Here is a 24,535-nt window from a genome sequence, read left to right as displayed (position 1 = left end):
TGCATGAAAAAAATCAACAACCTAAAGAACAACTAACTAATAAACTAGACTAATATAAATTTCAAACATTATTTTTTCCAAACATTATTAAAAACAAGTATACAGACAGTAATACAACAATAAATAAGCAAATTAGCAATAGCCAGATACTGTAAATACAACAAGTTCAGAAATTGTAATCGAATGTAAATTGCACTGCATAGTTTCCTTTTTATAAATAAAAATAGTTCCCTTTCAGTCGGTCACGTTCGACGTACGTCAGAACTGAACCGACGAATTGGGATCTGACTTCAGAGACCTATCCACTTCGAGTGTATAAAAACGAGCCAATCGGAGATTGGCATGTGATCCGCACATTCCACGCTCCGCCCCACAGCGTGGGTATAAATAGGAAGTGGAATGGCAGATCAATGCTTTTTTCAACTGAGGAGCCGAATACGTGACTGGGCTCCTAGCTGAAGCACAGCACCTGGCGACGGGACGTACGTCTCCGTTCCCTTCTTCAGGGAACGAGGGTTACATACGTAACCGAGACGATTTATCTTTATTAAAGTTACAAAAGTTTTTTCAATTAAGATCAGTGAGTGATTTTCTTTTGCTCTTTGATAAACAGTAATAACACAGACATCAGATTTAATAACAGATTTATTAAGCTACTGTCACGTTAAGACCAAACGCACGGATCCGATATATTGCACAAATACACTGAAAGGTTTGTTTGAGCCGCAACCTCTACTGTACTGGCGTGAATTTGCATTTGCACTTTTGGTGTTAAAGGGCCTTTACATGTAGCCTGGTCCTCCCAGACTTTCATACATTTCATTTGTACAGAGAGTCTGGCCACTCTGCATTGACAAGCGTTAACTTCCTTGAAGGCGGATACTTTGTTGAAGTTTCAAGCTATTAGATCTGCCCGGATCCACTCTGGGTCTGCCATAACCAATCACTAACGTTTGGCCGTGACATATGTCATCTCAAACCATAGACTGTAGCGCACAACATCATCGTCATCGTTCTCAGCCACGCCCACTGTTCACTGATTGGACCGGTGAAAATTTGATCAGAGAAAACCAGAGACTATAGCTGTGTCTCATTTCGTTAAATTTCGAAGGCTGCGTCCTCCGGAGGACACGTCCTGTGTAGGATGCAGTATACGGAGTGTCCTCAATCAGAATTAAACGAGACGTCCTTCGTAGGACACACAGGCAGGAAGTATCACGTTGTTATGCCAACAAGTTCAGCCTCGTTGCGCTCTCACGCCAGTTTATATGAATGAAAATTATTTATAACTTGAAAATTACTATGAAATGTTTCTTGTCTTGATAGCAATGCAATGTACTGTTCTAAACGTTTAAAAAGCACTAAAGCGTTGTAATCCTGTTAACCCAAATCATCTGTTTGAGGTAAAAGAGCTTAAAAATAATAAAAAACAAGCTTGAACTTACATTTTAAACACCACACCTACGCTCGCATGTATATCTGGCAGTGTTGCCGTTTTTTCATATAATATAAAAAAAATATTTATGACGGTTGTTAACGGCGACGCAAAGAATTATGGGTTATCTCCAGCCGCGAAGGCTACATGCACACTCCGAAATCCTCTGAAAGAAGGACGCATTCGAAGGTCGCATTTGAAATGTCCTACTCACTTTTTTGAAATGAGACGGCCTTATGACATATGCACCCTTCAAATGCGACCTCCGGAGGACGCAGCCTTCTGAAATGAGACACAGCTTATACCGCAATTCCAGACGGAGTACTGAAGGACAATGAATATTGAGCGGAAGTTCGTAGGAGGGCGGAGCCAGGCTACTTTACAAAAATAGAACTTTTTTTGTCCAAAAAACAAACAAGCAGGCCCAGACCAGATGAGAAAAAAGTAATAATAATGCATTATTTTCCATTTAAAAGCAACCAAATGATGCAATTTGTAACTTTTTTTTAAAGAGTTATGCAGTATTGTAATACATTACTTTTAAAAGTAACTTTTTCCCAGCACTGATCATAAGTGATGCAAAAGTGACACAACAGTGAATTCGCCCCAGGATCTTGTTTACATCACTAGACCAAAGTGAAAACAACAAAGAGATACTTTTGAGATTTTAGCAGGTGGAGAAAAATGTGTTTGCATCTGCCTTACCATCTGTCTGTCAATCAAACCTACGCCATCTGTTTGATACCCCCATTTATTACTATTAATACATTTATGACGATTTATCTTTGTGTCGTCCACTTCAAACTATCCACTGCGATTGCATCTGCCTGAAAATCCCCAGACTCCTCTGAGTGTTTTGAGGTTAAATATGTCAAGGTTATCACAAAGCACATAGACTGAGAACAAGTCAACAATGTGACTATAAGATACCTTTCCAGTTTCTCATTAAAGATGCAGGAGGGTATTTCTGGAGCTGCACATCCCTCTGGGATGGATGTAGCAGAAGGGCATCTGAGCTCGCAAGTGATATCTTCTGCAAATCAGAGAGGACTATTCTCTGCGTGTCTCCCACTTGCTCTTGACATTAGCAAAGTGCAGCCGTGGCAGGAAGAGGGAAGCACAGTGATTGCCAGATGTCAAGTATCATCGCTCGTGAAGCACTCATTGTCCTCTCTGTGACACCATTGTTTTGGGGCTTTTGTTGTACGTTTAGTTTACGACTGAGGATGTGGACAGTGAGGTCATATAAGGCTATTGTTAATTAAGTCATTTGGTTTTTACCAAATCTTCAGTCAAAAATGAACCTAGGGGTAATTAACACATGGTTACCGAGTAGATCGTTCTCTGGGATGCGTTTTCATTAAAATCAAATGTAAAGAGTTTTATCTCTAAAAACAGATTAGCTTATAATGCTTGTCTATGGGGCACAGGGTAAGTGAAATTAAATTGGTAGTTAATACCACCAACAAGGCTCAAAATAGCCTCACACTAACCCGGTAGCATAATGAGGGTCCCATATGCAAACTGAAACATTGAGAACTTTGTAAGTGTACAAACTGTAAGAAGATACTTTATAAAGACAGTATACATTACGCGTATACAGACAGATGCCATCTTGGAAAACAGTCTTGACGAGTCGAGCCATGAATGCTGTGCTAAGTGATGAACTGTGACTTGGAATCTCATATGGTCCGTTGTTTCCAGAAGAAAGCATTGAACGCAACAGAGAAAATAAATAAATACAAATAAATATTTCCATTTAATTAGATTTCACAAACTTAAAGGGGTACTTGGAAGGAAGATGAATCTGTATTTAAACTGGCTCATCAATTTAGTAAAAATGTGAAATTATTTTTGAATTTGGTGCCTTCTAGATGGAGAAAAGACAGAAAATGTATTTTTGTCTCATGGGGATGAAAGACTACAATTCCCAGAATGCTTCGCTGCCCTTTGAGGCCATTCCCAAAACCGCCGCTACTGGATTACTGTGAGTTGGAGAAGACACTACAATTAAAAACTGAACGTGTCTGTTCAATATAATGAGTGAATCACCGCGCGAGTATCACAGCACTGAGCACTAACTGCAGGAGTGAGATAAATGAGCTGATGAGCTCTCGTGATGAGAGCTGAGGTAATCGCGACTACACTCGCGGCATACATTCACAACGCGAGTTCAGTCTGGCGCGTTTCAGTTCATGCCTTTGCAAGCTTAACTTTCATAGAAATTAATTTGAGACGTTAAAAGACTTACATTGCTCAGCATAGCTCCGTTTAAATGAGTGCCTGTAGCTGCGAGCTGAGCTGTGAGTGTGATCTCCATCCCCCATGCGCGGGTTCAAAACATGCGGAAATGGCTCCCTCTGCTGGCTTTAGTCTTTAGCCTTTGGCCAAACATTCCTCCTATGATGCAAATATCGTCAATTTGCATCATGGGAGGAATTTTTCCAGAAATAAAATCCATAAATCTCTTGTCTCAGGGGGATATGAGGGGGGAAAGCACAATCATTTGAATATACTCCAAGGTTTCTACTGATACAAAGCCACATGCTAATCGCTGAAGTAACCCTTTAATTCCTATCGATCAGCTCACTTAGCACAGCGTTCGCGGTTCGACTCGTCGAGACTTTTTTCCAAGATGGCACCTATCCGTAAACACGTACTGTCTTTATAAAGTGTCTTCTTATTAAACACTTACAAAGTTCTCAATGCTTCGGTTTGCATGTAGACACTCTCATTATGCTACCGGGTTAGTAGTTAGTACCGGGTTATTTTGAGCTTTGTTAGTGGTATTAACTAGCGATTTAATTTCACTTACCCTGTGCCCCATAGACAAGCTAATCTGTTTTTAGAGATAAAACTCTTTACATTTGATTTTCATCAAAACGCATCCCAGAGAACAATCTACTCGGTAAGCATGTGTTAATTAACCCAGGTTCATTTTTCCCCGGAGTTGTCCTTTAATGCGATGGATAAAGCATGATCTTCAGCAGTGAATATTCTGTAATTTAAAACAGAATAAGCATGAAATAAAGAATTGCATGTCAGATATTCAAATGAAAAGGAAATTAAACCTTTTCTTAAACTTTTTAGTTAAAAAAACTTTCATTTGGTTTAGTGCCGAGGTTAAAATCAAGTGTGTGCGAGGGACTATGCAAAAAAAAAAATTCCAATAGAAAGCACAATTATTTTTCAATAGAAGGATCATTCCAGGATATGAAATAGGGTGACAGCAGCAGTATTGGAGAAATTGTGCTGCAAGGCAATGGATCCCGTGCCATTAAATGAACAAAAAACTCATGTTAAGGCACGCCGTACTTCCAAGGGTGAAATATTCTTGTAAAAGGTAATCTCATATGGAACCTCAATATCCCTTTGATCAAAGTTTGAAGCTCTTTTGCCAGTGGAGAGCATGAGAACATGAGAACATCAGAGTTCAAGATATGAGGAGCTTATGAATATCATACATCACGGCAATATTTTAGAGAAAAACACTTGTGGTATACATGCCAAACTATCAGAGCTTTACAAAAACCGTCTGTTAATTGAATATATTTATAAAAGAAAACCATTTTGTGGTTATGCCATAGTGTCATTGTATTGGAAACAACACGTAGCTGACCATTTTTATTTTTATGTTATATTGCTCCCTCCCATCTCTTCTCTTCTCTGATGATGTGAATCACAACAATCGTGAGCCAAAACAATCCAATTAGTTCCACATAAACAAAACTCAAGTCAAAATTCAGTCACGATTACAACTTCTGCTTCATGTTAACTTTAACTTCCCTGAGAATAGATAGACCAGGGGAGGTCGCAACCCAAAAACTGGATACAGCACAGCATGTTCTAATGTTCTCATTCATTTTCTTATGATATTCTTTATTCACTTTTGGTATTTTCAAAAAGAATAAGGCAGGAAACAAGCACAATAACTTAGGGGATATCCTAACCAATAGTGGACAGAGGCTCGACCCTGATCGCAGATCACTTCTGAAAGCCACATTTAATTCAACAACCTACACACTCTCAGAAAAAAAGGTACAATGCAGTCACAGGGGCGGAACCCTAAAAAAGTGAAAAGGTACATCTTTGTACCTTACTCACCTCTAAATGGTACACATTAGTACCTTAAAAGGTTCATATCAGTACTTTAAGAGTGTGAATTAATACCTTAAAGGTACATAGTAGTACCTTAAAGAAACATGGTAGTACGTTTTCGGTTTTGTACCTTAGAGTACCGCCCCAGTGACAGCAATGCACCTTTTTTCTGACAGTGTACAATTGTACATAGTTAGGACAGCAAAAAATTATTTTAAAAAGGAAAAGAACATGCTTGATGTATCTATTGTATCTAATGTCAAAGGCAGTACATACAATCAAACTCGGCACAGGATTTTGGTGCAGATTAATTTGTCATCAGTTAAAAGTATAGCTGCCAAATGAGACAGATGCCAATAGGTTGCCTAACATGCTCCCATCCTAAAAAAAAACAAGAACAAAACCTATGTACAGAAAAACAATTGACGAAGACAATATTAGGCAAGTGTGGATTCACAGATAAATCACACTTCTGCTGTTGTTTTTGCATGATTTTTTTTCCATTTTTGGTTAAAAGAAGTCCCTTATGCTCACCAAGGCTGCATTTATTTGATCATAAATACAGTACTATTCATCCATTCTCCATGCCTTTTATACTCTCTAGGGCTTACACACCACACACAGACTGAGGTATGACTCTCAGTCATACCTATGGGCAGTTTTTTTTCCGAATTTCTTTATCCTGCATGTCTTTGGACTGTGAGGGAAACTGGAGTACCTTGAGGAAACGCACGCTGACACAGAGTGAACATGCAAACTCTACATGAGCCAATGTGTCACCCAAAACAGTAGTGAACTATTATAATTACTTAAAATAACTGGCATACCTACATTACAGATTTCTAATCATCTCAAACCATTTCTATTAATCTCACGGACCATTGCAAAGAAACATATTCTACATAACTGGAAAGAACGAACTCTCAATAAAGCATTGGCTCAAATTAATATTAGTACACTCCAACTTGGAGCAACTAGCTGCATTTAAGCACAATTATGATTCATTCAAACAAATGGTCCCCCTTTTTTAACGCCTAAATAGAAGAACTGATTCCTCTTTGTCATAAACCATGAAAAAACTCATAAGGAACATTATGTGCCCCTTTATATAACTTATACAACGTATTTCCTGTCAGCTTGTGTCGATTGTGTTTCTTATCATAATTTAAATTCTACTGCTCTTACATTTGTTAAAATCTTTGTTGTCTTTCCAGTATGTCAGTATTTATTTAGTATTTAGTATAGATATTTGGTAACACTTTAGCATGGGGAACACATTCAATATCAACTATGACTTTTGCCTCAATAAACTCCTCATTTACTTATTAATATTTAGTAGTGTTTAGATATGGGGTAGGATTAAGAATCTAGAATAAGGTCATGCAGAAAAAGGCATTAATAATATGTGCTTTATAAGTGCTAATAAACAGCCAATATCCTAGTAATATGCATGCTAATAAGCAACTATTTAAAAGCAAGAATTGAACTAATAAAGTGTTACCATCTATTTATCACTCAGTGAGTTTATACACTGTCAGAAAAAAGGTATATTGCTGTCACTGGGGCGGTACCCTAAGGTACAAAGGTATTAATATGTACCTTTAAGGTATTAATATATCCACTCTTAAAGAACTGATATGTACCTTTTAGGGGTGAGTAAGGTACAAAGATGTACCTTTTCACTTTTGTACCTTACCGCCACAGTGACAGCACTGTACCTTTTTTTCTGGCAGTGTATAAACTGTGATAAATAGATGGTAACACTTTATTGGTTCAATTCTCACTTTTAAATATGCTTATTAGCATGCATATTACTAGGATATTGGCTGTTTATAGCACTTATAAAGTACATATTATTTAATATATTATTACTTTTTTCTGAGAGTGTATCCATCACCATAAAAAGGTAATCAATAATAATGTTCACTATTATATCACACTAGATTAACCTATTGTTTAAACGTATTACTGTACACTAATTACATTTACATTTATGCATTTAGCAGACGCTTGTATCCAAAGCGACTTACAACTCAGGAGTACAGGAAGCGATCTGTCAAGAAGAGGCAAAGAAACGCAAAAAGTGCCCCAAATACCAAGATTTGTATACTACTCAGAGTAGCAAAAACCAGAAAAGTGATTCTGTCGTGCGTATGGAGGACGGAAGATCGTTCCACCAACCAGGAACAATGAAAGAAAAAGTCCTGGAGAGGGATTTCATGCTTCTCTGTGATGGTACCACAAGCTGAGCGAAGGCTTCTGGTGGGGGTGTAGACTCATAGGAGTGAGTCGAAGTATGCGGGTGCTGAGTTTGTGGAAGATCCATAAGCAAGAATCAGAGCTCTGAATTTGATCCGGGCAGCGAGTGGTAGCCAATGCAGAGAGATGAATAGAGGTGTGACATGAGCCATTTTGGGCTCATTGAATACAAGACGTGCCGCAGCGTTCTGGATCATTTGCAGTGGTTTGATTGCACAAGATGGAAGTCCAGCCAGAAGCGCATTGCAATAGTCAAGTCTAGAAATGACCAGGGCTTGGACAAGGTGTTGCATGCTCCGTAAGGAACGGTCTGATTTTCCTGATGTTGTGCAATGCATACCTGCATGTCTTTGAGATGTGGTCTTTGAAGGACAGCTGGTCATCAAAGATTACTCCAAGATTTCTGACCGATCGTGAAGGAGTAATCAAAGATGAACCTAGCTGGATGGTAAAATCGTGTTGTATGGTCGGATTAGCAGGGAAAACAAGCAGCTCAGTCTTTGCTAGATTGAGCTGCAGGTGATGTTTTTTCATCCATGCCGAGATGTCCGCCAGACAGCTTGAGATTCGTGGAGCTACTGTGGGATCATCAGGTTGAAAGGAGAGGTAAAGCTGTGTGTCATCAGCATAGCAATGATATGAGAGGCCATGTGCCTGAATGATGGGTCCCAATGATGTAATGTAAATGGAGAAGAGGAGAGAGACTATACACTACTATGTCTAAACATCTTATATTTTGCCGTTTTTTTCTCCCTATTTGTTATTGTTTATTTTTCCATTTTTCCTTCTCTCTCCTTTATTTTATATTTGTTTGTATATACACTATATTGCCAAAAGTATTGGGACACTCCTCCAAATCATTCAATTCAGGCATGCAGACTGCTTCTACAAACATCTGTGAAAGAATGGTCGGCTCTCAGGAGCTCAGTGAATTCAAGCGTGGTACCGTGATAGGTTTCCACCTGTGCAATAATTCCATTCATGAAATTTCCTCACTACTAAATATTACATAGTCAACTGTTAGTGGTATTATAACAAAGTGGAAGCAACTGGGAACAACAGCAACTCAGCCACGAAGTGGTAGGACACGTAAAATCACAGAACGGGGTCAGTGCATGCTGAGGTGCACAGTGCGCAGAAGTCGCCAACTTTCTGCAGAGTCAATAGCTACAGACCTCCAAACTTCTTGTGGCCTTCAGATTAGCTCAAGAACAGTGTGTAGAGAGCTTCATGGAATTGGTTTCCATGGCTGAACAGCTGCATCCAAGCCTTACATCACCAAGTGCAATGCAAAGAGTCGGATGCAGTGGAGTAAAGCACACTGCCACTGGAGTCTAGAGCAGTGGAGACGTGTTCTCTGGAGTGACCAATCTTTCTTCTCTGTCTTGCAATCTGATTGACGAGTCTAGGTTTGGCGGTTGTCAGGAGAACGGTACTTGCCTGACTGCATTGTGCAAAAACTCATTTGTTCAGACTTACACACCCTCCAGAAGCTTGTGTTCTGCAAGTGAACAACACCTCGTGGTGCCATCGCAAAGAGGCATAAAATCTCTCTCACGGACCTTTTCCTGAACCATTCCTACCTGGTGGAAAAACCTGCCTATTTCAATTCGTGCAGCCGAGTCTGTAGCCATTTTTAAAAAAACATCTTAAGACACATCTTTTCCAGATGCACCTGACCAATAAAGACTACCACTTATCTATCCAATTAAATTTTCTGTTTGTTTGTTTAATAATAATAAAAAAATGTTTGTGTACTGTGCTCGATTAACTGAGATGTCTTACAGCACTTGCAAGCTGTTGCCGTTGTTTGTTTAGCTGCTTCTATTGCTCTCCTCTTTTGTAAGTCGCTTTGGATAAAAGCGTCTGCTAAATGAATATATGTAAATGTAAAAATACAAAGCAAAAAAGTGTAAAGTTTGGAGGGGGATCATGGTGTGTGGTGGTTTGGAGGGGGTTCCCCTTAGTTCCCCTGAACTCTTAATGCTTCAGCATACCAAGACATTTTGGACAATATCATACTCCTAAATTTGTGGGAACAGTTTAGGGATGTTCCAAACCCCTTCCTGTTCCAAACTATAAGAGTTGAAGCTGTTGATAGCTGCAATGGGTGGGCCAACTCCATATTAAACCCTACAGATTAAGAATGGGATGTTATGAAAATTCTTGTGCATGTAAAGGCAGGTTTCCCAAAACTTTTGACAATATAGTGTATGTCATTGGTCACTGACTTTGTATAAGCAGCTCTGTATTGTTAATAATAATAATGAAAAATTAAATAACTAATTTCTATTTTAAAGTGCAATTTATTCCCGTGATGGCAAAGCTGATTTTTTTTGATAGCTGACATTACTCCAGTCTTCAGTGTCACATGATCCATTGGAACCACACTATAATTGATTTGAAGGGAATTTTTGTATTTACTTATGCACAGTTTTATTACTTTGGTGCTGGGTGGCCACTCTGCCCAATTTAAAATCTGGGTCCTGAAGCGAAACCAGTTGAGAGCCGCTGAGTTATACTGATTGAATGCATAATAATGCAGCTATAATGATCTTTGTTTAACTTATTATGCTCCTGAGATGGCTGTGAGCCTCCGATCTCTCTCTCTCTCTCTCTCTCTCTCTCTCTCTCTCTCTCTCTCTCTCTCTCTCTCTCTCTCTCTCTCTCTCTCTCTCTCTCTCTCTCTCTCTCTCTCAGCACTGATTCAAACTGCCAATCGTCAGAACCATCCACCGTAACACCTGTTTTACAATTAATGCCAGTCATTTCCTTTGGGGGAATTTTGCCATCACTATAAAATCAGAATAACATTGCAAATCTGTCTCTGTTGCTCATTATAAATTTCAACCTGGGTCCTGCCCCTGCTGTCTGGAATTGCATTTAATGAAGGATAATTCAATCATAAACACATTCTCATTTTCACTGTGGTGCTTGATGGAGTGGCACTCATCCATGTTCACTGCATTAAACAGCACATTCAATTGAATCTAACTTAATCTTGCTGCATTTGGATCTCCTTTTGCCCTTTTGGGGAGCTTATTATTCATCAGGGCCTCAACTGTGATAAAGAAATCTAGCTGTCCACTTAAAGTTGAAGTTGAACAGACAGAGGACGGAAATGATTCCTGTTTCTGTCATGTCAAATGATAAACAGTCTGAAGGTGCTAAGTGTTCTGCAGCAAATACATTAATCTGTCATTTTTCCCTCACTGCTGCGTGCTACATGAAATGAATTATGCATCGTTTTGGGCTGTGGTGTGTTGATCTAATGATTGGGAGCTGTGTGGTTTTGTGCAAGCATAAGCGTGTCCACCATGACAACAGACACGATCAGTCAATGAGGGAGAGGAGAGCCACAAGGAATGATTCAAATCAATGCATACATGAATGACATCTATAGGTGAGAAATGCAGTCTGGGATTGATGTAATTCAATAGGTGCTAAAAGGGGAAAACCCCTTCCAATAGAGCTTGCTCTCATTGTGCTGTCAGCCAATGTTGTTTTTTGATTAAAAATGTCCCGTAACAGCGGAATTCAATTCTCTTTGGTGTCATTTTAAATTCTTCCGTGTGTGTTATCTGACTTAGATGGTGGCAGCTATCAGTTTGAAACAGGACTGCATTTTTTTCTAAGCAGATGGACATCTCAACAATGGGTATGGTGCAGTAAAGTGAAAAAGAAAAAAAGGTTTTCTCCAGTTTCTCTGCTTTGCTTGACCAGCGAGTAGATCAATAGCATTGGGACAGCTTTCCTTCCTGTCTTTCCGTCTTTGATTCTGTAAATCTGCCCTGGAAAGAAGCTTTCAGGATCAGCAAATCAAATTCTTGAGGTGCTCATAAGACACTTAGTAACTGATAAGTAACTGTTAGGCTCTTGGTGTGATGCACACTGCATGTTTATTGAGTTTTAGATCTACTGTAATACTGGACACTTAAGTTGATAACAAATAAGAATGCCCATGCCAGGTTAAGAAAAGGAAAAATCTTTGAAAAAAGAAGGAACAACTTAGTGTTAAACACACATGCCAAGTACAAATGTACTACGTGTGTGGATGTTTTTATATGGTTTTGAAAAACTGTTATGCCATTTTTTAAGAAATCGTGTTTTTTTTAAATAATAGCTCTCCCAAAAATGTAAATATCCCATCATCTCAACCTCAAGCCAAGGTGTATATGACTTTCTTCTTTCAGCCACACACAATTGGAGTTATATTTTTAAAAAATATTCTGGTTCTTCCAAGCTTTACAACTGTCACAATCTCATTCAGATGAAGATGATGAAAAAGTTCAAACAGTTAAGTGAGTCACACCTAGGTAATCCAGTAGCATGAAGGCAGCGCAACAGCATTTGACAAACAATACCAGACACCAACCAGTGTGCATTACAAGTAACTTGAGTTACGTAATCTGATTACTTTTTCAAGAAACCTAGAAAATAATGAATTAATTTTACATTTTACAACAAAATATCTTAATTACTTTTTCAAAAAAGTAACACAAGTTACTTTGTTTTCCCATGTATTGACTGACAGCTCTCTTATCCCAATGTTGGGAAAAAGTGTAAATTCAGAGGTGTAAACATGATGGTTATTGTAGTTCTAGACTAAAACTAAGCATGCATTTCTATTCCTCCATTTTTAAAGTCCAGTCCTCTATAACTTAAAAGATGGAACAATGGCAAAAAAGGCATCATAAAAATAACTAATCAAGTGGTCTACATCTTCAGAAGTCTTCTGAAGAGACATAATGGCTTTATATGATGAATATATTTAACACAACGCACATATGATTATTCAAAGCATTTTAGATGGTTCATTCTTACATAGGCTACTGCATTAATAAATAATGCCTTCTGAAGTGAAGTGATGGGTTTTTGTTCTAAAAAAATATCCATATTTAAAACATTTACATAATCAATGGCTTTTGGCAACAGCTATATATGCGTTCACGAAATATAGTGAATAGTGGGCAGTTGGAGTTGACAGATATCACAGAAAATCACATAGTATTTGTTGGGCATAGACGACAAATTTCTTTTATCTTTACACTTTGATTCCATCCAGTAAGGCGTCAAAAATGTTTTTCATTATTTATGCATGTTTGTGTTTTCAGAATGAAGTCTGGCAGTGTGTAAAAGACCATAGTCGTTTAGTATATGATGCCCAGTTTCCTCTGTAACAATTTACTAAGTTGGCAAGTGAATTATGTCTAGTGTTCAGATTTTATATTTGGGAAGTAAAACTACATGCCATTACAACTTTCATTGTTTCTGCCTGTTGGTAGCACCACATGACTTTAATTTAGCAGAATTGTTTTTAAATTGTAATAAGCATAAACCACCCCCACTACCAAAAAAAGAAAAAAAGAAAAAAGAAAAAAAGAAAAGAAAAAATGTTTATCAAAGAAGAGTGTGCGAATTTCTTTTTAGTGAATTTTAAAAATGAATAAATAGGATAAAAGATGAACACCACATCATTGACCCATTTATGCATGACACATAAAGCTCAAAAAATGAAGCAACCTACATTTACTGTAACATTAGAATCATTCCAAAATGTAGTATTGTGAGCAATGCTTTTCATTTACACCAACCACATACTACACAATTTTAAACCTGTTATTCCACTTTCCCAACCTGTTTTTTAATGAAGATCACTGACAAAACCCCCAAATCATAGGCAAAATAGTGCCCGGATGCTATGTTTGAATTGAATTATCAAACACTTTGTTTAGTGAATTTTCGCTCTGTCATTTTAATAGAAATCCATGCGATTGGAAATTTTGCTGCACAGATTTTGCAGTGGATTTAAGTTGGCCACACTGTAAAAACTGTTACTTAAATAAAACTCAAAAAAATTAAGGCAACATTTTCCAACTACTTTTTGTAAGTTTAGTGAACTTCTTGGTTTTTTGAGTTGGTAAAAATCAGTATTATCTATTTTACTGTATGCTAAAAAATTAAGTAGAGTCTACAAGATAAAGTAAAACATTTGAGTTTAACCATTGTGTTAATGAGCAGCATATCGACCAAATCATACTTAGTTAAAATAAGTAAAATTTAAAATAATTTTTTTTTTTTTTTAATTAATTAATTTACCAAATCATACTTAGTTAAAATAAGTAAAATTTAAAATAAAAATTGTTTTTATTTTAATTAATTAATTTACTCAAATTAATTAATTTATTATTATTATTATTAATTTAGACAAATTATTTCTTAATCCACTTTAAATAATTAGTTACCATTGCCATAACTTTAATAAATAAGGAAAGCGATGTATTCGTTTCCAACGTTTATTGCTCTATAACAGCTGTCATAAACAATTGGGTACATTTTCTGTAATCAATTTTAATGTAACAATAATGGTAATGTAAACATTTGTAACATAAAAAATTACAGAAACTTCTGACCTCATCTTTAAGTGCAGCATTGAACACCTTCAAAGTTCAATCTGTGTACTCTTAACACTGACATTAAAATACAGTGACTCTTCACCTGAGCGATACATAAAATGTACAGTACATTACCTTTTCATATTTATTAAAACATAATAAATTAATACAAGAACACATTTTAAGTACAATCTGTGCCATATTCTACTAGCCAATTAACAATTAAACATTCAGAACAATCTTCTGAAAAACACAAGATTGCCATTTATGAGTGTGAGGCTGGCATTTGACCAACTAAATCAGAAGTTTGTTTTTTAATGTCATGAATCAAGAGGAAGGTTTTGGGCGCAGTGTGTCAAGTCCCACAAAAAGTCTTTGGAACATCTCAGATGTTTTGCAGAGTTGTGGTGGATACTGCAGGTTCAGAGCATATGTCATACCCAGAAGCAGGCAACATGCCCTAGGATTCCCTCAACGATGATGCCCACTGCATCTGGTTCACGACAGACATATATCTGCATATTGCGCAAGTCCTTGTGCACACTGCTCTCTGTTTTTCCCTGTATGAGACATAAACAGAACAATAAATGGCAACAGAGAACAATCTTCAAAAGCCTTCAATAAAATCACACATTAAAAGTTCACAAAAGGTTTTAAGTTTGGTCGAGCCAGCTCCTGCACAGTAAGCCTGGCCTGTTGAACTGGCTTCATAGTACAACTTTCAGTACAGTCTCACTTGACACAACAAACCTGCGAGACTAAATCACATACACAAGTCACCTCCAAGGCCTAAATCCTTAAAGGGGAGAGGGGTTCAGCTGGTAACACATAGGTGTGGTTAAGTAAAAGTATCTGAAAATGCCACTCTTACAGTTATATCAGCAGATAAATAATGACTCCTGCATTCATGTAAACAAGGATTTTACTTCTGTGAAGCTGCAGTTGAAAAATATGACTATATTTTAAATCAAGTTTACTAGCCACTGGAAGACCAAAAGATTGATTTTGATAACTGGTTCCTGTGCAGACATTTGGTTGTTTGTAGGTGTGTTTTTGAACTTTTGACTGAGCCATCAGACAAGCCATTTCCACCCAATTATAGTATTTGTTCTTAGACAAGCTAACCAATCCTCAACTCCAGCTCCGTATTAAACTCAGACAGACATAAGATTGATATCTGAGGAATAAATGCTTCCCCCCAAAAAAAATTAAAACTATGCTTTTTAAACAATACTTACATAGTAGTCAGAGATGAGCTCTTGCCCACTCTCTCCCATGTTTTCACATCTCAGAGTCTCTCATTCACCACAGAGGTACTTGGATCCTATAGTTGGCAAATGAATAATGAAAAACTGAATCTTGCAGGCAATATAACTACAATGCAATTATCAGTGTGGGTCTGTACTACCTATTTAACAGAGCTTACCGGCATATTTCTTTCTTTTATATTTAAAATTAATTAGCAGCTGTAAACAAAAATGTTTTTTGCAATATTCATCTATAGGCAAGACAAGAGAATAAAGTACTTATTGTATGAATATGCCCCTGCAACATTGTTACCACTTTCGCCTCACCTGTATCAGTTCCATTAACAAGTTATTGATGCGTTGACCAACCGCTCCACCCTTCGCACTAAACAGGTCGAGAAGTTTTGGAGTACTTGTCCAGCTGGGACATAAACACTGATTCTAGTGGAACTGCAGCACACCTTCGGAATTCTTCATTTACCTGTAATACATCAATTGTTTAACTGTTATTTGGAACACAAGAATTGACAACCTTTCATTTTAATGCAATCCAAAAATCAGAAAGGGATGATACTTTTTTTTCCGTTCCTTTTTTCCTGACACTCAATAACTGACTTTTGGTTACCTTAATTCCTTTAAATGACAGATAACAATAAACCTCTGAAACATTTATCTCAATTCAACCTACTAAAAAGCTTACCTACTCCATGAACTTTTCCTCCCAATAGATTTGATGGTCTTCTAAAGAAGCAACACAGATGAAACAAAAGTTTATTTAGGAAAATATCAGGATCATTGATGTTAATGCAACGCAAAATAAATATATAATCTTTTTACTAGATCAAATGGTTTCAAAATATTTCAGACAAATATATCAACAGATTAAGTTAAAGCATTTAAAAACTGATTAAACAATGTTGAAGCGGACTAACGTTAGGTCCATAAACAGCTGCTTTGCAACACAACAACACATTTACGAATTTTCATGATACCACGTTGCAGAGAGACACCAGGAATATATTATGTCATGTCCTCATATTTTTCAGCCATGCGGGGATAACAGTAACTACAAACCTAACAGTTAACGTAACTTTTATTGTTAATTTCATGACCTTCGGTAGGCCTCATGCGGCGCCAGCAAAACTGACAAACTTAATGCTGTCTGAAACAGGCGACGCTTTTACATTTTAGTTAAAAAATGCGTGCTCATTCGGCTAAAACCTAACTTGCAATGTAAATAGCTATACTTACATCGGTTGTACGTTGTAAGATCCTCAAAAACTCCACAGAAACCCGAAACTGGTCCGGTACAGCCAGGTGACAACGCGCAACGATCTCGTTCGTTGTTCTGCTGCAGCATGTGGGCGTGTCGTGACGTTTTACTTCAGATATAAACACTTAAATAGAGTTTTGTAGAAACAATTTATTGTGAAGGTCAGGGAAATCATTTTTTTGATAGGTAATAATAAGTTGCAAAAACATTCACACTTTTTACTTATGTAAAACTTAAATTAATTCAAAAAGAAAAGAAAATCAATTTATTGGAATAAATATACTTTTTAAAATAAATTCCTACAGACAACACCCTGAATTACTTTTTACAGTGCACGCATTCACTGTATTGACCAACAGAAAACTGTTTGATTTGAAAGTGACGTGTGTGTGAGCTGTGCTTCATACATCAGTACACTATTGACAATGGAGCTTTTTTGCCCACAAAATTTAATTAATGTGACCTTACTGGCAGGAGTTAATCTGACAAAGATTAAGTTAACTTCTTCCAATTTAATAATAACACTGCAAAAAAATGCTCTTCTTATTTAGTCTTTTTTTTTCTTGTTTTTACTTTAAATATCTAAATATTCTTAAATCAAGATGCATTTACTAGATAAGTAAAATTACGTAAGATATTTTTCCTTGTTTTCTGGGGGAAAATATCAAAATGAGTTGAGATTTTGGTTAAAACAAGCAAAATGATTTGGGACAGAAACAAGAAACAAGATTTCAATCTGAAATAAGATTATTTTTCTCATCCCAAAGGCAGATAATTTTGCCTATTTTAAGCAAAAACGCACTTCATTTTGATATTTTTTCACAGAAAACAAGGAAAAATATCTTATGTAGTTTTACTTATCTAGTAAATGCATCTTGATTTAAAGGTGCACTATGCAACTTTCCGTTCACTGGAGGGCGTCTATTCAAAACAAATGCATAGTTTGATGACGCAAAGTTTGAGTGCAGCATCTTGGGACGTGTGGTCTTCACCTCACAGCCGGTGGAAAATAGGACTCGGGCAGAAATCACGTTCATACATGCAGTTATTAATGTTACTGTAGTCTAAAGCAGAGCAGGACCGAGTGTTGTGGAGCTGAGCATGGCCGCTGGAGCGATTGTTAAACAAGCACACGGCTCGCGAGCACCGGGACTTTTATTATGACGGGACGGGACACATTCACTGGGCGCCTGCACTGATCCGCTCTTCTGGTTATGATTATGAGGTAATGCAGCTCTGTTTATCATATTAGATACATTTAAGTTTGTTGAAAATGATGTTATGACGTTACTCCGTGCATTCACTTGTTCACACTGCTAAGAATAAAGTGCTCCTGGCAAATAAAATCTGAAGCCGAGGGTAGCGCAGATATGACGCAATTGACAGGCGACTTCCTCAGACGCTATGCTGAAACGTCCCGGTCCTTAGTTAAAATAGCAATTTTCTCACAATTTACAAATAGTTGGAAACATTTGGGATATTGTAGGAACTCAACTGAACAAAATATATAACACCTGCCTAGTTAATGCAAAAATACTACATAGTGCACCTTTAAGAATATTTAGACTAGAAACCAGAAAAAAATACGAGCAAGTAAGAAGAGCATTTTTCTGCAGTGAAAGCCATTTACACTGTAAAAAAAGGCAAATTTTGAACTTTTGTAGTACAATCGACTTGATTTTTTAAGTTATTTCAACTTAGATTATGTTTAACTGACTTTAAAAAATGAGTTACATCTTGTATAACTAATAAAAACAAGTTTAACATTTCTTAACTTGTTTTGATGAGTTAAAACAATGTAAAAACATATGTTGTCATAACTTATTGAACATATTGTTTTTACAGTGTAGGAGTTCTGCCATTTCAATAGAATTAATTTTCCTTTTGCATTTTCCTTGCACAAGAAACAACTATGTTTTTTTGTTATTTTATTGAGATCGGAGAATTAAAAACTGTATTTCCTTGTGACAATGGGCACCGGGGTTCTGCATGTGAAGTAAAATTAGCATTGGCATCAAGTAACAGACCTGTACGAGCCCCATTTCAGTGACGCACATCAGATGGCCACATGCCCCTCTTCCCCCAATGTGCTGGAAGAAATAGCCTGCCAGCCTGTCCTCTGGGTGTGAAATCAGAGCCAGTTCTCCTTGGTGGAGCTCTGAGCGTGGGGAGACCATGCTGACCTGAATGCAATCCCGGTGGGGGGCTTCTGCCATTGTAGCATGGCAGCAATGGTGGTTACGGTCGCTGAGCCAACAGAAATATGCTGCTTGCCTCAAGGAGCATGAACCGTGGCCCAGTAAATGGGATGGGATGGTTCCTTGTGTGTGTGTGTGAGTGTGTGTGTGAGTAAGTGAGTGTCTGTGAGGGGGGGTGGGGGGATGTTGCAATGAGTACACACCCTCTCCTCTTACACATAGCCGATGCTTGCATCAGTCCAGAGAAAGGTAGAAAACAGTTGCTGAAAAGGGAGGAAAATGGCTAACTGTAATTGTATTTATTTATTATTAATTATAAAATAGTTAGTTCCAGTTCTGATTGGTCAATAGCTGTTTAATTCCTGATAAAACACGGCTATGATCGCTTCACCCGACGGTTCTATGTATCACTACACAACACCCTAAGCAACCAATCTTAGCAACGTAAACATATGTTTGTCCTCATTAATATTGTTCATTGACGCTTACTGTATTATGTTGATTAGAGTATTATGTGTGTGTGTGTGTGTGTGTGTGTGTGTGTGTGTGTGTGTGTGTGTGTGTGTGTGTGTGTGTGTGTGTGTGTGTGTGTGTGTGTGTGTGAGAGTGAGAGTGAGTGAGTTAGTGAGTGAGAGAGTGAGTGAGTGAGTGAGTGAGTGAGTGAGTGAGTGAGTGAGTGAGTGAGTGAGTGAGTGAGTGAGTGAGTGAGTGAGTGAGAGAGTGAGTGAGTGAGAGAGTGAGTGAGTGAGTGAGTGAGTGAGTGAGAGAGTGAGTGAGTGAGTGAGTGAGTGAGTGAGTGAGTGAGTGAGTGAGTGAGTGAGTGAGTGAGAGAGTGAGTGAGTGAGTGAGTGAGTGAGTGAGTGAGTGAGTGAGTGAGTGAGTGAGTGAGTGAGTGAGTGAGTGAGTGAGTGAGTGAGTGAGTGAGTGAGTGAGTGAGTGAATGAGAGAGTGAGTGAGAGAGTGAGTGAGTGAGTGAGTGAGTGAGTGAGTGAGTGAGAGAGAGAGAGAGAGAGAGAGAGAGAGAGAGAGAGAGAGAGAGAGAGAGAGAGAGAGAGAGAGAGAGAGAGTGCAAGTGTATTAACTGCATTTAGATACAGCATTTTCCTTCAAGTCAGTCCTGCTGTGTGTTCATAATAATTAAAAAATCAGTTTGAATGTCCGCTGCAATATCTTGTCTTTTAACAGTTAGGGGGTTTTCCCCACTGACAGTTGTGTCAGTTTGTGTCTTGCTTTCTGTTCACCAAGGGGGTAATCTAGCACTCGGAAAGCGTACCACCCATAGGGGCGGCCATTGCTAACCAAGCCATCACCTGCTGTTAGCATCCCACTGACTCCCATTCATTTTTGCGTCACTTTGACATTGAATAACTTTATATCTGAGGCGTTTAAAGACTCCATTTGTCCATTGTTTATTTCTAAAGAAACACGACAATGTATAAAAGGCTCCATTACTATCGCCCCGTAGAAACTGCTTTTGTAAAAATAGGCTAATGATTGCGTCCTAACCAACGTGAGTCTGTCGCACAGTAGAGAAATTACGGTATAGACAGGAGGAGACGCTTGCAGGCAATCTTTTACTGACAGTCGGGGGGACGTGGAAACAAAGTCTGATAAAGTCAAGGGGGAAGAATGGGGAGAAGCCCATAGTGAGCCAAAAGCAACAGGACAAAACATTTAAACAATGTGATTCAGATTTCACTTTCCACAACTACTAGAAGACTAACAACTGTCAGACAGGAGGCTCACGTCACATCTACGTCGTCAAGCTCAGTCTGAGCCTGCGCAGTTCGCTCAGCCATCAGGAAGTGAGTGCTTCTAATTGACTTCACTTTTCGCCGTTGAAGTCTATGGGGTCGCTGTGTCCATTTCTTTTACTGTCTATGGTGTTCACTACAAGTTTCAGTCCTTTCAATATAAAAGTCTTCACTACTGACTTACTCACAATACAAATCTTTGCCGTCATCTAATGGCATAACAATGTAATTTCTGTTGCTGTTCACTTTCAGGCGGAAGGAAGTGTTTTGTAATTTTACTTTATAAAAGTTGTATATTTATAATACTTGTAACCGTTTTATAATACAACAGCATTCAGCCATGAATTATTCATAACACAGAAAGCCTTATTGTACCTTATTGCTTCATTCATTTTATTTTTTCATTTATTCCAGGCAACGGCACAAAAAGTACAAGGTAGACAACTTATAATTTAAGTCATATAGTGCAAGGAAAACAAAAAACAAAACAAAAACAGAATATAAAGTATTCAAATATGATGATGGAATTCTGCCTGAAAGGGAGTGGGAAGAAGACTACTTATAAGCTTACTTATATTACCAATACATTTATTGTATTTCCACTGCACAATAAGACATATTACTGCAGAAAGCACTACATGAGCAGAGCACTACAGAAATGCCAGAGATTAAGATTTTACTACATTAATAATGTCTATTTGTGATTTGTCTCACATTATGACCATTAAAGCAGGACTAGTTTACAGAATAAAGACTGATATTTTTGCATGCATAGAACAATTCATCTTCTTGTCTGTTTTTGTTTTCTTATAACTCAAATCAAAGATTGTCTATGAGCAGGTTTATTAACTTTAACTAAAACTATCAAAACATGTTTGTTAAAGCTACACTATGTAACTTTTCAGTCCGCTAGAGGACGCCTATTCAAACAAAGGCGTAGCTTGATGATGCCATGTTTGTGATCAGAATCTTTGGTGCATCACCTTACAGCCGGTGGAAACAAATCAGGATAGGAATCAGGTAGAAATCAAGTTCATGGGTGTGATTATTAATGCTACTGTAGTATGAAGCAGAGCAGGACCGAGTGTTGTGGAGCTGAGCAAGGCTGCTGGAGCGATTATTACGTAACCCAGCTCACTCGAGAATTTTATTATGACGGGACGGGACACAGTTACCGGCGCCATTTCCGCTTTTCTGGTCTTGATTTTAAGGTAACACAGCTCTGGTGATTATATTAGATACATTTAAGTGTGTTTAAAATGACGGCTGCTGTGACACTTATTGCACACTGCTGAGAGTAAAGTGTTTCTGCCAAATAAAAAAACGGAAACCGAGGGTAACGCAGATATGACGCAATTGACAGGCGACTCCCTCAGACGTCGCGGCTCCTTGGTTAAAATAGCAATTTTCTCACAATTTACAAATAGTTGTGAACATTTGGGATATTGTAATATCTCAATTAAACAAAATATATAACACTGGCCTGGTGGTTTTTATAAATAATATAAATATAAATAATAGATGAAAAACTTAAATTATAAATGTTGCCTTGGCAAATAACTGAAATATGTTTAAGATGACGCACTAAAATTATTAACTGGAAATAAATACAAACTAAAACTAGAATTAAAAATAAAGGAAATAAAGGTATGGGTCGCCTTAACGTCGATAGAGCGGAAGGTCCTTGTATAGGCTGTACGGGCTCTTCTCCCGGAAGGGTGCGCGCGCGTGACTAGACGCCGCCCATAAACTGCTCTCAGGTGCAGATCCAGTCGTCCGTGAACACTTCTGTCGCACCGCGCTTCACTTTATTCCTATGGGTGACATCAAGCGACTTCAACGCTTCAGCACAGCATTCCAGGAAGGCAGCGCTGCATTTGAACCGATTTGAACGCAGAAATGACGGGAAGCTTCACAACATCGCTTCAGTCGTGTCGCAAAAGTGGATCTCCACGGTCACTGCTGTCACAGGACTTCACGAAATCATACCAAAGAAGTGTGTTTTTGATGGTGCGGTGACGATAAAGGTTTGCGGTTGTGCTTTAGAAGCAGGCGGTGAGTAATACTGCTTCAAATGTCTATGCTGTTGGCTATCGTCGCGTGAGTAAACATCAGTTAACAACATGATCGTGTATAACGTTAATTAATTTATCGATGGTGCATGCAATCTATGGTGTGTGTTTAAATACATTTGTTTAGCTGACCACTTTAGGTGTCAGTTTGTTTATTGTAAAACCACCCCAAACATAATCCAAGCGTTCTCACAAAACGTGCTTCTTCATTCAAATGTATAACGTTACACTACCTGACGTGCAAAACCGTTTTGCTTGCTACTGCTAAGATTTAGTCGCATACAATAGTCCATAAACCAAATCGTGTCCTCATAAACTGCGCGTAAACACACACAAATGTTGACAATCCACTAAATACAGTACATACCACAGAGACGGACGTCCTGCTGTTGCTGTTTCTCCTGTTCAATTTATTTCAGCCTCCGGATCTGATTCTGGATCATATCTGTATTAGTTGAATCTGATTTAGGGTAGTGTTTTCTTCTCCACGCTTGAGGACGTCACCACTTTGTGTGCGTGCTCGTCATTCTTTAGCTCCACCCACACGATACGCCTCCAGCCGCTCTGTTTTTTTTTCGGAAAGACTCAGTACAGCCTTTTTTTCTTTTATAAATATAATAAAACTAAAGACTTTTCGGAGATATGAAGGATGCAATACTACTCTATAGGTACTCAAGATTGACATGAGATTGCCTGAAACTGAGTGTTTCACCCCCTTAAGCAAATATTTAATTACTACAATAGTAATTGTTGCTAGTAATTGCATAAGAAGTGGAAAATGTTGGTCAAAAACATAAATTAACATATAACACTGACCACCAACCGCAACTTTCAGATCACATTTCACATTCAACTGTCACCATATAGAACACATAGGATTGTGGGATATCAAAGGCAGCGATGGATTCATCCATGCTGCCTTCAAAAATCAATCAGATGAAGAATGAAGATGAAGAATCTCAGGAGACAGGAAGTGAAGCTAAAATTGGATTCAGATGTGCTTCGTTGCCTTCCTCTTTGGAATGCATCCGATGAAGGTAGCATTTTTAAGATTTTTTTTTTAACGATTAAGTTAAATTCAATGATTTACTCATAAAGGCATTCAGCTGTTTCATTGCTGAATGATTAGGGACTTTGAATGATTGAGTAATTCAGTGCCTCACTTAAGCCCAAAGTATCCCTGCGTCCCAATGTGTATACTATCAATCCGAATAATTAGATGATCCCAATCCTAAAATATAATTAGAAAAGCCTAAGTGTGTCCCAAAGCATATTGTGTTGAAAAGAGTATGCCAAAAGTCACCGGATGTTCTACTATTTCCGGTAGATTTTCGAAGTGTGGACCTGTGCACATTCTAACAGCTAATATTGCCCACAACCCATTGCGCTTTGGAGGAGGATTTGGTTCAGAACTAGAAAATTACAAACATGATAGATGTGTGTGACCAAGAGTAAGTCAAAATGTTCAGATGAAGGGGTTTTAGCGACTAATAATCAACATTTAAGCTGATTAAAGAGCAACAAAAGACGCCCACACTGACAAGCACTTGTGAGGAGGAGATAGCCACAATACAAAGACATTTTATGGGTCATAACTTTTAGAGAAAAAAAAGCACAGACACTGGACAAAGTTTCTAGAGGGCATGTGTTGACCATACACTGTAAACCCTAATAAGTTGAGAATACTCAAATGATTTGAGGAAAGTGATTCCCTCAATTCAATTGAGTAATGGAGTCTCCTAAAACTTGTATATTTAAGTTCACTTAACTTGGTGCTCACATTCACTGTACTTAAATTGTTAAG

At 37.9% G+C, this 24,535-nt stretch overlaps 1 protein-coding gene and 1 long non-coding RNA gene across 2 annotated transcripts in view; both read right to left on the bottom strand.

Annotated features, from left to right (window-relative positions):
• Positions 1 to 24,535, bottom strand: part of shisa9a (shisa family member 9a) — a 61,877-nt gene that overhangs the window by 27,487 nt on the left and 9,855 nt on the right. The gene's annotated exons all lie outside the window — the stretch shown is intronic.
• Positions 14,073 to 16,874, bottom strand: LOC137055525 (uncharacterized). Its single transcript, XR_010900021.1, has 5 exons — positions 16,686 to 16,874; positions 16,135 to 16,175; positions 15,762 to 15,915; positions 15,426 to 15,511; positions 14,073 to 14,747 (listed from the first exon to the last, which is right to left on the bottom strand). It is a non-coding gene; the product is annotated as an uncharacterized lncRNA (long non-coding RNA).

Source organism: Pseudorasbora parva, chromosome 21 (assembly GCF_024679245.1).
Source record: "Pseudorasbora parva isolate DD20220531a chromosome 21, ASM2467924v1, whole genome shotgun sequence".
Classification (NCBI taxonomy): Eukaryota; Metazoa; Chordata; class Actinopteri; order Cypriniformes; family Gobionidae; genus Pseudorasbora; species Pseudorasbora parva.
The sequence above is the reverse complement of the archived record's forward strand: the minus strand, read 5'-3'. Positions and strand labels throughout refer to the sequence as shown.